The 9,804-nt window shown below is 39.6% G+C and overlaps 1 pseudogene; it reads left to right on the top strand.

Moving 5' to 3' along the window:
- The first annotated feature begins 6,908 nt into the window (after window positions 1–6,908).
- Window positions 6,909–8,988, top strand: LOC120875046 (annotated as a pseudogene).
- Window positions 8,989–9,804: the final 816 nt, after the last annotated feature.

Below are 9,804 nucleotides of genomic sequence, written 5' to 3'. Positions count from 1 at the left end.
TTTTTTCACTCTCCTCTTTTACTTTCATCAAGAGGCTTTTTAGTTCCTCTTCGCTTTCTGCCATAAGAGTGGTGTCATCAACATATCTGAGGTTATTGATATTTCTCCCGGCAATCATGATTCCAGCTTGTGTTTCTTCCAGTCCAGCATTTCTCATTATGTACTGTGCATATAAGTTAAATAAGCAGGGTGACAATAGACAGCCTTGATGTACTCCTTTTCCTACTTGGAACCAGTCTGTTGTTCCATGTCTAGTTCTAACTGTTGCTTCCTGACCTGCCTACAGATTTCTCAGGAGGCAGGTCAGGTGGCCTGGTATTCCCTTCTCTCTAAGAATTTCCCACAGTTTGTTGTGATCCACACATCAAAGGCTTTGGCATAGTCAATAAAGCAGAAGTAGATGTTTTTCTGGAACTTTCTTGCTTTTGCAGTGATCCAGTGATGTTGGCAATTTGATCTCTGGTTCCTCTGCATTCTAAATCTAGCTTGAACATCTAGAAGTTCACAGTTCATGTAGTGTTGAAGCCTGGCTTTGAGAATTTGGAGCATTACTTTGCTAGCATGTGAGATGAATGCATTTGTGTGGTAGTTTGAACATTCTTTGGCATTGCCTTTCTTTGGGATTGGGATGAGAACTGAATTTTTCCTGTCTTGAGGCCACTTCTCTGAGTTTTCCAAATTTGCTGACATATTGATTGCAGCACTTTCATACCATCATCTTTTAGAATTTGAAATAGTTCAGCTGGAATTTCATCACCTCCACTAGCTTTGTTTGTAGTGATGCTTCCTAAGGCCCACTTGACTTCACATTCCAGGACATCTGGCTCTAAGTGACTTATCACACCATCGTGATTATCTGTGTCATATAGATCTTTTTTGTATAATTCTTCTGTGTATTCTTGCCACCTCTTCTTAACATCTTCTGCTTCTGTTAGGTCCATACCATTTCTGTCCTTTATTGTGCCCATCTTTGCATGAAATATTCCCTTGGTATCTTTAATTTTCTTGAAAAGATCTCTAGTTTTCCCCATTCTATTGTTTTCTTCTATTTCTTTGCATTGATCACTGAGGAAGGCTTTCTTACATCTCCTAGCTAGTCTTTGGAACTCTGCATTCACATGGGTATATCTTTCCTTTTCTCCTTTGCTTTTTGCTTCTCTTCTTTTCACAGGTATTTTTAAGGTCTCCTCAGACAACCATTTTGCCTTTTTGCGTTTCTTTTTCTTGGGGACAGTCTTGGTCCCTGCCTCCTGTACAATGTCATGAACCTCTGTCCATAGTTCTTCAGGCACTGTGTCTATCAGATCTAATCACTTGAATCTATTTGTCACTTCCACTGTATAATCGTAATGGATTTACTTACTGTACTTCCCCTTTATTTATTCATACCTTATCTGTCTGAAACTTTTAGCTTCTGATAATATCTGTGTTCTTATCACTATAAATTGTCTCAGTGATGTTTTAGCTTACCTTATCTGTCTGAAACTTTTAGCTTCTGATAATATCTGTGTTCTTATCACTATAAATTGTCTCAGTGATGTTTTAGCTTTTCAAATCTAGGGCATTTCTCAATGAAATTTTGAATATATTAGTTGCCATCTTATTTATCACTTGCTATTTAATTATAACTGTTCCTTAACAGTCAGTCTCTTTGGTCCTTTGAATTTTTTTTATTTCTTATGTCTCTGATAACTCAACTATAGTTATGGTTTTGTATTTAGAAGCTTTGTTAAGATATAATTCACATGCCATACAATTCATTCATTTAAAGGGTACAATTCAATGGCTCTTAGTATAGTCACAGGGTATATATATCTATTACACTAGTTATTAATAAGATTTTCATTTCCCCATAGCCCTTAGCCATCATCTTTCAATCTCCCTACCTCTTTCCATCCTGTCCTAGGTAACCCCTAATCTACTTTGTTTCTATATTTGCCTATTCTGGCATTTCCTTTAATTAATCACACAACATGTCCTTTGTTATTAGCTTTGTAGTTATGCTTTTAAACTATATTACCATGCCAATTTCTCAATTATTTAATTCTAGACATAACTCCTCTTCTCAATTCCAGTGTTAACAAATGCAAATCTATATAAATCATTCTTAATGCAAACTAAACTAAAAACTATAACTAAAAAAGTGTTGACTTTAGTTTTCAACTATCCTGCTTGTCTTTATGTTTGTCAGTGTATGTGATATCACTTCCCTGGTGGTTCAGAGGGTAAAGAATCTGCCTGCAATGCAAGAGACCTAGGTTTGATTCTGGGGTTGGGAAGATCCCCTGGAGAAGGAAATGGCAACCACTCCAATATTCCTGCTGGGAGAATTCCATGGATAGAGGAGCCTAATGGGCTACAGTCATGGGATCGCAGAGTTGGACATGACTGAGCAAGTACCACACACACACATGTGACATCACAGACACTATTATTCTTCTCTAAACCTCATACTTTCTGTAACCCTGTCTATTCAGTGCCTAGTATGTAGGTGTTAGATTTTTTTTTTTGAAAGAATGAATGATTCAGTGACCTGATGTATGAGTTTACCTTCTCTCCACTCTCATATCAATTAAGTGCCCAAACATTCAATTCCTTAGGTTTGCTGCCCAGTGTCTTTCCACCCCAAAGCTATGGAGTTTCTAATTTCATATTCTTAAAATACCACTTTCCTATTCAGCATATTGTTATTGAACTTTTGCTGGGAAAACAGTCTTGGGCAATTCAAACAACAAAAGATTTAAGGTCATAGGATCTGGGCCCAAGTCCTAATCTCATTACTTCCCTGTTGTGAGATTATGGATTGGTTATTTCAGCTTTTTAAATTTTTTTGACTCAGTTTTTTTTTTGACTTCTATAAAATGAGAGAGATGGCATTAGTCATGCTTGTTTCATGAAAACCTGAAAAATCTGCAGGACCTAAAATAGTACCTAGTATATCACAGATACTCAAAAAAAAAAAAAAAAAAATTGGTAGAAAAAGATTTTCAAATGTGATCATATATTTAAAAATGCTCTCTAGTTTTTATTTTATTTATTTTTACTTATTTTTTATTTTTTTTTGGTAGGTGTCCATGTACTTTTTTTTTTTTACTTTACAGTATTATATTGGTTTTGCCATACATCAACATGAATCCGCCACAGGTGTACACGTGTTCCCCATCCTGAACCCCACTCCCACCTCCCTCCCTGTACCATCCCTCTGGGTCATCCCAGTGCATCAGCCCCAAGCATCCTGTATCCTGCATCGAACCTGGACTGGTGATTCGTTTCTTATATGATATACATGTTTCAATGCCATTCTCCCAAATTATCCCACCCTCTTCCTCTCCCACAAAGTCCAAAAGACTGTTCTATATATCTGTCTCTTTTGCTGTCTCACATACAGGGTTATCATTACCATCTTTCTAAATTCCATATATATGCATTAGTATACTGTATTGGTGTTTTTCTTTCTGGCTTACTTTACTCTGTATAATAGGCTCCAGTTTCATCCACCTCATTAGAACTGATTCAAACGCATTCTTTTTAATGGCTGAGTAATACTCCATTGTATATATGTACCACAGCTTTCTTATCCATTCATCTGCTGATGGACATCTAGGTTGCTTCCATGTCCTGGCTAAAACAAGGGTTGTTGTTGTTGTTTAGTCACTCAGTCATATCTGACTCTTTGTGACCCCATGAACTGCAGCCTGCCAGGTTTCCCTGTCCTTCACTATCTCCTGGAGTTTTCTCAAACTCAAGTCCATTGAATCAGTGATGCCATCCAACCTCTGCCATCTCCTTCTCCTCCTGCCTTCAATCTTTCTCAGCATAAGGGTATCAGGTGGCCAAAGTATTAGAGCTCATCTCCAGCATCAGTCCTTACAATGAATATTCAGGAATGATTTCCTTTATGTTGACTGGGTTGATCTCCTTGCTGTCCCACAGTTTGAAAAAAATCAAGTCTTTGGTGCTCAGCCGACTTGATGGTCCAACTCTCACATCCATACATGACTACTGGAAAAACCATAGCTTTGACTAGATGGACCTTTGCCAGCAAACTGATGTCTCTGTTTTTTAATACGCCCTCTAGGTATGTCATAGCTTTTCTTCCAAGGAGCAAGCATCTTTTAATTTCAGGGCTGCAGTCACCATCCACAGTGATTTTGGAGCCCAATAAAATAATCTGTCAATGTTTCTGTTTCCATTTATTCCCATCTGTTAGCCATAAAGTGACAGGACCAGTTGCCACCATCTTTGTTTTTTGAATGTTGAGTTTATAGCCAGCTTTTTTACTCTCTTCTTTCACCTTCATCAAGAGGCTCTTTAGTTCTTCTTTGCTTTCTCCTATTAGGGTGGTGGTCTCTGCATATCTGAGGTTATTGATATTTCTCCTGGCAATCTTGATTCCAGCTTGAGCTTCAGGCTGCCCAGAATTTCACATGATATACTCTACATAGAAGTTAAATAAGCCAGGTGACAATATACAGCCTTGATGTATTCCTTTCCCAATTCTCAACCAGTTCTGTTATTCCATATCTGGTTCTAACTGTTACTTCTTGACCTGTGTACAGGTTTCTCAGAAGGCATGTAAGCTGGTCTGGTATTTCCATCTCCTGCAGAATTTTCCACAATTTGTTGTGATCCACACAGTCAAAGGCTTTTGTGTAGTCAATGAAGCAGAAGCAGATTTTTTTCTGGAATGCCCTTGCTTTTTCTGTGATCCAACAGATGCAGGCAATTTGATCTCTGGTTCCTCTGCCTTTTCTAAATCCAACTTGTACATCTGGAAGTTCTCAGTTCATGGACTATTGAAGCATAGCTTGAAGAATTTTCAGCATTACCTTGCTAGCATGTGAAATGAGTTACAACTATGCAATAGTTTGAACATTCTTTGCCATTTCCCTTCTTTGGGATTGGAATGAAAACGGACATTTTTCCAGTTCTGTGGCCAATGCTGAGTTTTCTAAATTTGTGGGCATATTGAGTGCAACAGTTTCACAGCCTCATCTTTTAGGATTTGAAACAGCTCAGCTGCAATTCTATCATTTCCAATGCTTCCTAAGGTGACTTGACGTCATACTCCAGAATGTATGGCTCTAGGTGAGTGATCACACCATCGTGGTTATCTCAGTCATGAAGACATTTTTGTACAATTCCTCTGTGTATTCTCACCACCTCCTCTTAATATCTTCTGCTTCTGTTAAGTCCATACCATTTCTGTCCTTTATTGTGCCCATCTTTACATGAAAATGTTTCCTTGGCATCTCTAATTTTCTTGAAGAGATCTCCAGTCTTTCCCATTCTGTTATTTTCCTCTTATTTCTTTGCATTGTTCACTTAAGAAGGCTTTCTTATCTCTTCTTGCTATTCTTTGGAATTCTGCATTCAGATGGGTATCTTTCCTTTTCTCATTTTTCTTTTGGTTTTCTTCTTTTCTCAGCTATTTGTAAGGCCTCCTCAGACAACCATTTGCCTTTTTGCATTTGTTTTTCTTGGGGATGGTTTTGATCACCACCTCATGTATGCTGCTATGTACCTCCATGTATACTTCTTCAGGCACTCTGTCTATCTGATCTCATCCCTTGAATCTGTCACTTCCACTGTGTTATCATGAAAATGGTGGTTTCCCCTACTTTATTCAATTTAAGTCTGAATTTTGCAATAAGGAGTTCATGATTTGAGCCACAGTCAGCTTCTGGTCTTGTTTTCGCTAACTCTATAGAGCTTTTCCACCTTTGGCTGCAAATACTATGATCAGTCTGATTTTGGTATTGACCATCTGTTGATGTCCATGTGTAGAGTCATCTCTTGTGTTCTTGGAAGAGGGTGTTTGCTCTGACCAGTGCGTTCTCTTGGCAAAACTTTGCTAGCCTTTGCCCTGCTTCATTTTGTACTCCAAGGTCAAAGTTGCCTGTTACTCCAGGTATCTCTAGACTTCCTAGTTTTGGATTTCAGTCCCTATGATGAAAAGGACATCTTTTTTTGGTGTTACTTCTAGAAGGTCTAGTAGGTCTTCGTAGATACGTTCAACTTCATCTTCTTTGGCATTAGTGGTTTGCGCATAGTTTGAATTCCTATGATACTGAATGGTTGCCTTAGAAATGAACAGAGATCATTCTATCATTTTTGAGATTGCACCCAAGTACTGCATTCTGGACTCTCTTGTTGACTATGAGGGCTGCTCCATTTCTTCTAAGGGATTCTTGCCCACAGTATTAGATATAATGGTCATCAGAATTAAATTACTCATTCCCGTCCATTTTTGTTCACTGATTCCTAAAATATTGATGTTCACTGTTGCCATCTCCTGTTTGAAATTTTCCAATTTATCTTGATTCATGGAGCTAACATTCCAGGATCCTACGCAATATTGTTCTTAATAGCCTCAGACTTTACTTTCACAACCAGACACATCCACACTTGGGCATTATTTCCGCTTTGGCTCATCCTCTTCATTCCTTCTGGTTTAAAAAGAATAATTTATTTCTTTTTCACAGCGGGTTTGCCTCTAGGACACAGGTGTGAAAACCACCATTAAGTTCAGTTCAGTTCACTTCAGTCGCTCAGTCGTGTCTGACTCTGCGACCCCACGAATCGTAGCACGCCAGGCCTCCTTGTCCATCACCAACTCCCGGAGTTCACTCAGACTCACATCCATCGAGTCGGTGACGCGATCCAGCCATCTCATTCTCTGTCGTCCCCTTCTTCTCCTGCCCCCAATCCCTCCCAGCATCATAGTCTTTTCCAATAAGTCAACTCTTTGCATGAGGTGGCCAAAGTATTGGAGTTTCAGCTTCAGCATCATTCCTTCCAAAGAAATCCCAGGGCTGATCTCCTTCAAAATGGACTAGTTGGATCTCCTTGCAGTCCAAGGGACTCTCAAGAGTCTTCTCCAACACCACCATTAAACCTAAGCAAAAATGGGAAAGGAAAAGACCCACATCAACGTCGTTGTCATTGGGTATGTAGATTCAGGAAAGTCTACCACGACTGGCCATCTGATCTACAAATGTGGTGGGATCGACAACAGAACAATTGAAAAGTTCGAGAAGGAGGCTGCTGAGATGGGAAAGGGCTCCTTCAAATATGCCTGAGTCTTGGACAAACTGAAGCTGAACATGAGCGTGGTATCACCACTGATATCTCCCTGTGGAAATTTGAGACCAGCATGTGTTATGTTACCATCATTGATGCCTCAGAACATGGAGACTTCATCAAACACATGATTACAGGCACATCCCAGGCTGACTGTGCTGTCCTGATTGTTGCTGCTGGTGTTGGTGAGTTTGAAGCCGATATCTCCAAGAACGGGCAGACCCGTGAGCATGCCCTGCTGGCTTTACACCCTGTGTGTGAAACAACTAATTGTTGGAGTTAACAAAATGGATTCCACTGAGCCATCCTACAGCCAGAAGAGATACGAGCAACCCCGACACAGTAGCATTTGTGCCAATTTCTGGCTGGAAAGGCGACAACATGCTGGAGCCAAGTGCTAACATGCCATGATTCAAGGGATGGAAATTCACCCGTAAGGATGGCAATGCCAGTGGAATCACCCTGCCTGAAGCTCTGGATTGCATTCTGCCACCAACACATGCAACTGACAAACCTTGCATTTGCCCCTCCAGGATGTCTATAAAATTGGTGATATTGGTACTGTCCCTGTGGGTTGTGCGGAGACTGGTGTTCTCAAACCTGGCATGGTGGTCACCTTTGCTCCAGTCAATGTAACAGCTGAAGTCTGTAGAAATGCACCTTGAAGTATTGAGTGAAGCCCTTCGTGGGGACAGTGTGGGCTTCAATGTCAAGAACGTGTCTGTCGAAGACATTCATCATGGCAATGTGGCTGGTGACAGCAAAAATGATCCACCAATGGAAGCAGCTGGCTTCATAGCTCAGGTGATTATTTTGAACCATCCAGGCCAGATCAGTGCTGGATATGCACCTGTGCTGGATTGTCACACAGCTCATGTTGCTTGCAAGTTTGCTGAGCTGAAGAAGAAAACTGATCGTTGTCATGGCAAAAAGCTGGAAGATGGCCCTAAATTCTTGAAATCTGGTGATGCTGCTATCATTGATATGGTTGCTGGCAAGCCCAGATATGGCAAGAACTTCTCTGATTCTCCTCCCCTGGGCCGTTTTGCTGTGAATGACATGAGAGACAGTCGCTGTGGGTGTCATCAAAGCAGTGGACAAGAAGGCAGCTGGAGCTGGCAAGGTCACCAAAGCTGCCCAGAAAGCTCAGAAGGCTGAATGAATATTATCCCCAATACCTGCCACCCTAGTCTTAATCAGTGGTGGAAGAATAGTCTCAAAACTGTTTGTCTCAATTGGCCATTTAAGTTTAATAGTAAAAGACTGGTTAATGATAACAATGCATTGTAAAACCTTCAGAAGGAAAGGAGAATGTTTTTGTGGACCATATGTATTGTGTGTGGTAGTTTATTAGTTTTTAAAATCAGTACTTTTTAATGAAAACAACTTGACCAAAAAATCTGTCACAGAATTTGAGACCCATTAAAAAAAGTTTAATGAGAAACCTGTGTCTTCTTTGGGTCAACACTGTAAGTCCCTATAGTACTATTTTGGTAAGAGTTGCTCGTAACCTATTTCTGGTAAAACAATTTTCAATTTATGGGTTTGTATTTCTAGGGTGGAGCTTCAGGTTTGTTAACCTTGTGTTGAGAACTCATCTGTTTTAATAACATCTTAAGCATTGGTGCAACACTTTTTAGATTAGGACAGATGAGCAAAGGTAACTGTTTTATATGTAAGCTAGTTTCGTAAGGTCAGATTCTATAGTATAAAAGCTCCTGTTGCATGTAAAATTTTGTATGGTTACATAAATAATGAGTAAATCTATGTCATTTAGTTTCCCAGTTATGAGGATGTGCATTCACATTTATAATATGAAGTAGTTAATCTAAAATGTGAGGCTTGAACAGTATTGAGTACTGCCTTGCTAGAGTTAATTGTACACAGGTTCTAGGAAAAATAAAACATGCTGGAGGCTAAAAAGAAGGGGGCGGGGAATGTATCAATTAACCCTGCTTCAAGCACTTAGAGAGAAACAAACACAAGTTTTAAACCGTGTTTTAGGAAGATGAAATTCCGTAACCTATAGGCTTAATACAAAGCTGCATGGTGAACTTTCATTACAATGCAGGGTAATGTAAGGTTTCCTCAACTGCGGAAACAATTCCATGTTTCCAATGTTAGAGTATATTTTTCAGTGTGTTTTGAAAAGACTGGAACTTTACTCGTGTTTGTACAGTCTGGCCTCAGAAGTTAGGCTCCTCTTAATATGAGTGGTACTGTGAAGTAAGAGCGAGTTCTGTCAGGGCCATGTGAGGCAACAGGTCCTGCCTTGGTCTGTGCTGATGTCCAGCAGCTTTCAAATATACAGTCTAGTGTTATTAAATAGAGTCATGTTGCACATACATCCACATGATTATTTATAACTAGAAATTTGTCCCTTTTCAAAGGTTCAAATTTGTACCCGCTTCCCCCATTTCACCTCCCTCATTCTACCCCTACTTGTGGCAATTACTATGCTTTTTTAATCCCTTTCTACATGCTCAGGATATTTTCCTGGATTGCTATAAACACTTCCAGGACCATGGAGGTCCACAATTGTCTCTCTTTTTCTGAAACTCTATAGAATTTGTATTCAGAATCACACCCTTTTGGCACTGACTTGCTTTCCTAATGAAATTATAAACTTCTCTATAGTTTTTCTCCCTCTTTATTCCCACCAGTGGCTAGCATGTTATAAACACAGAATGCAGTCAATATTTATATATTGAATGGATAGAC

This window comes from Oryx dammah, unplaced genomic scaffold (genome assembly GCF_014754425.2).
Source record: "Oryx dammah isolate SB20612 unplaced genomic scaffold, SCBI_Odam_1.1 HiC_scaffold_16, whole genome shotgun sequence".
NCBI classification, from domain to species: Eukaryota; Metazoa; Chordata; class Mammalia; order Artiodactyla; family Bovidae; genus Oryx; species Oryx dammah.
This window is presented reverse-complemented; position numbering and strand designations above follow the sequence as displayed.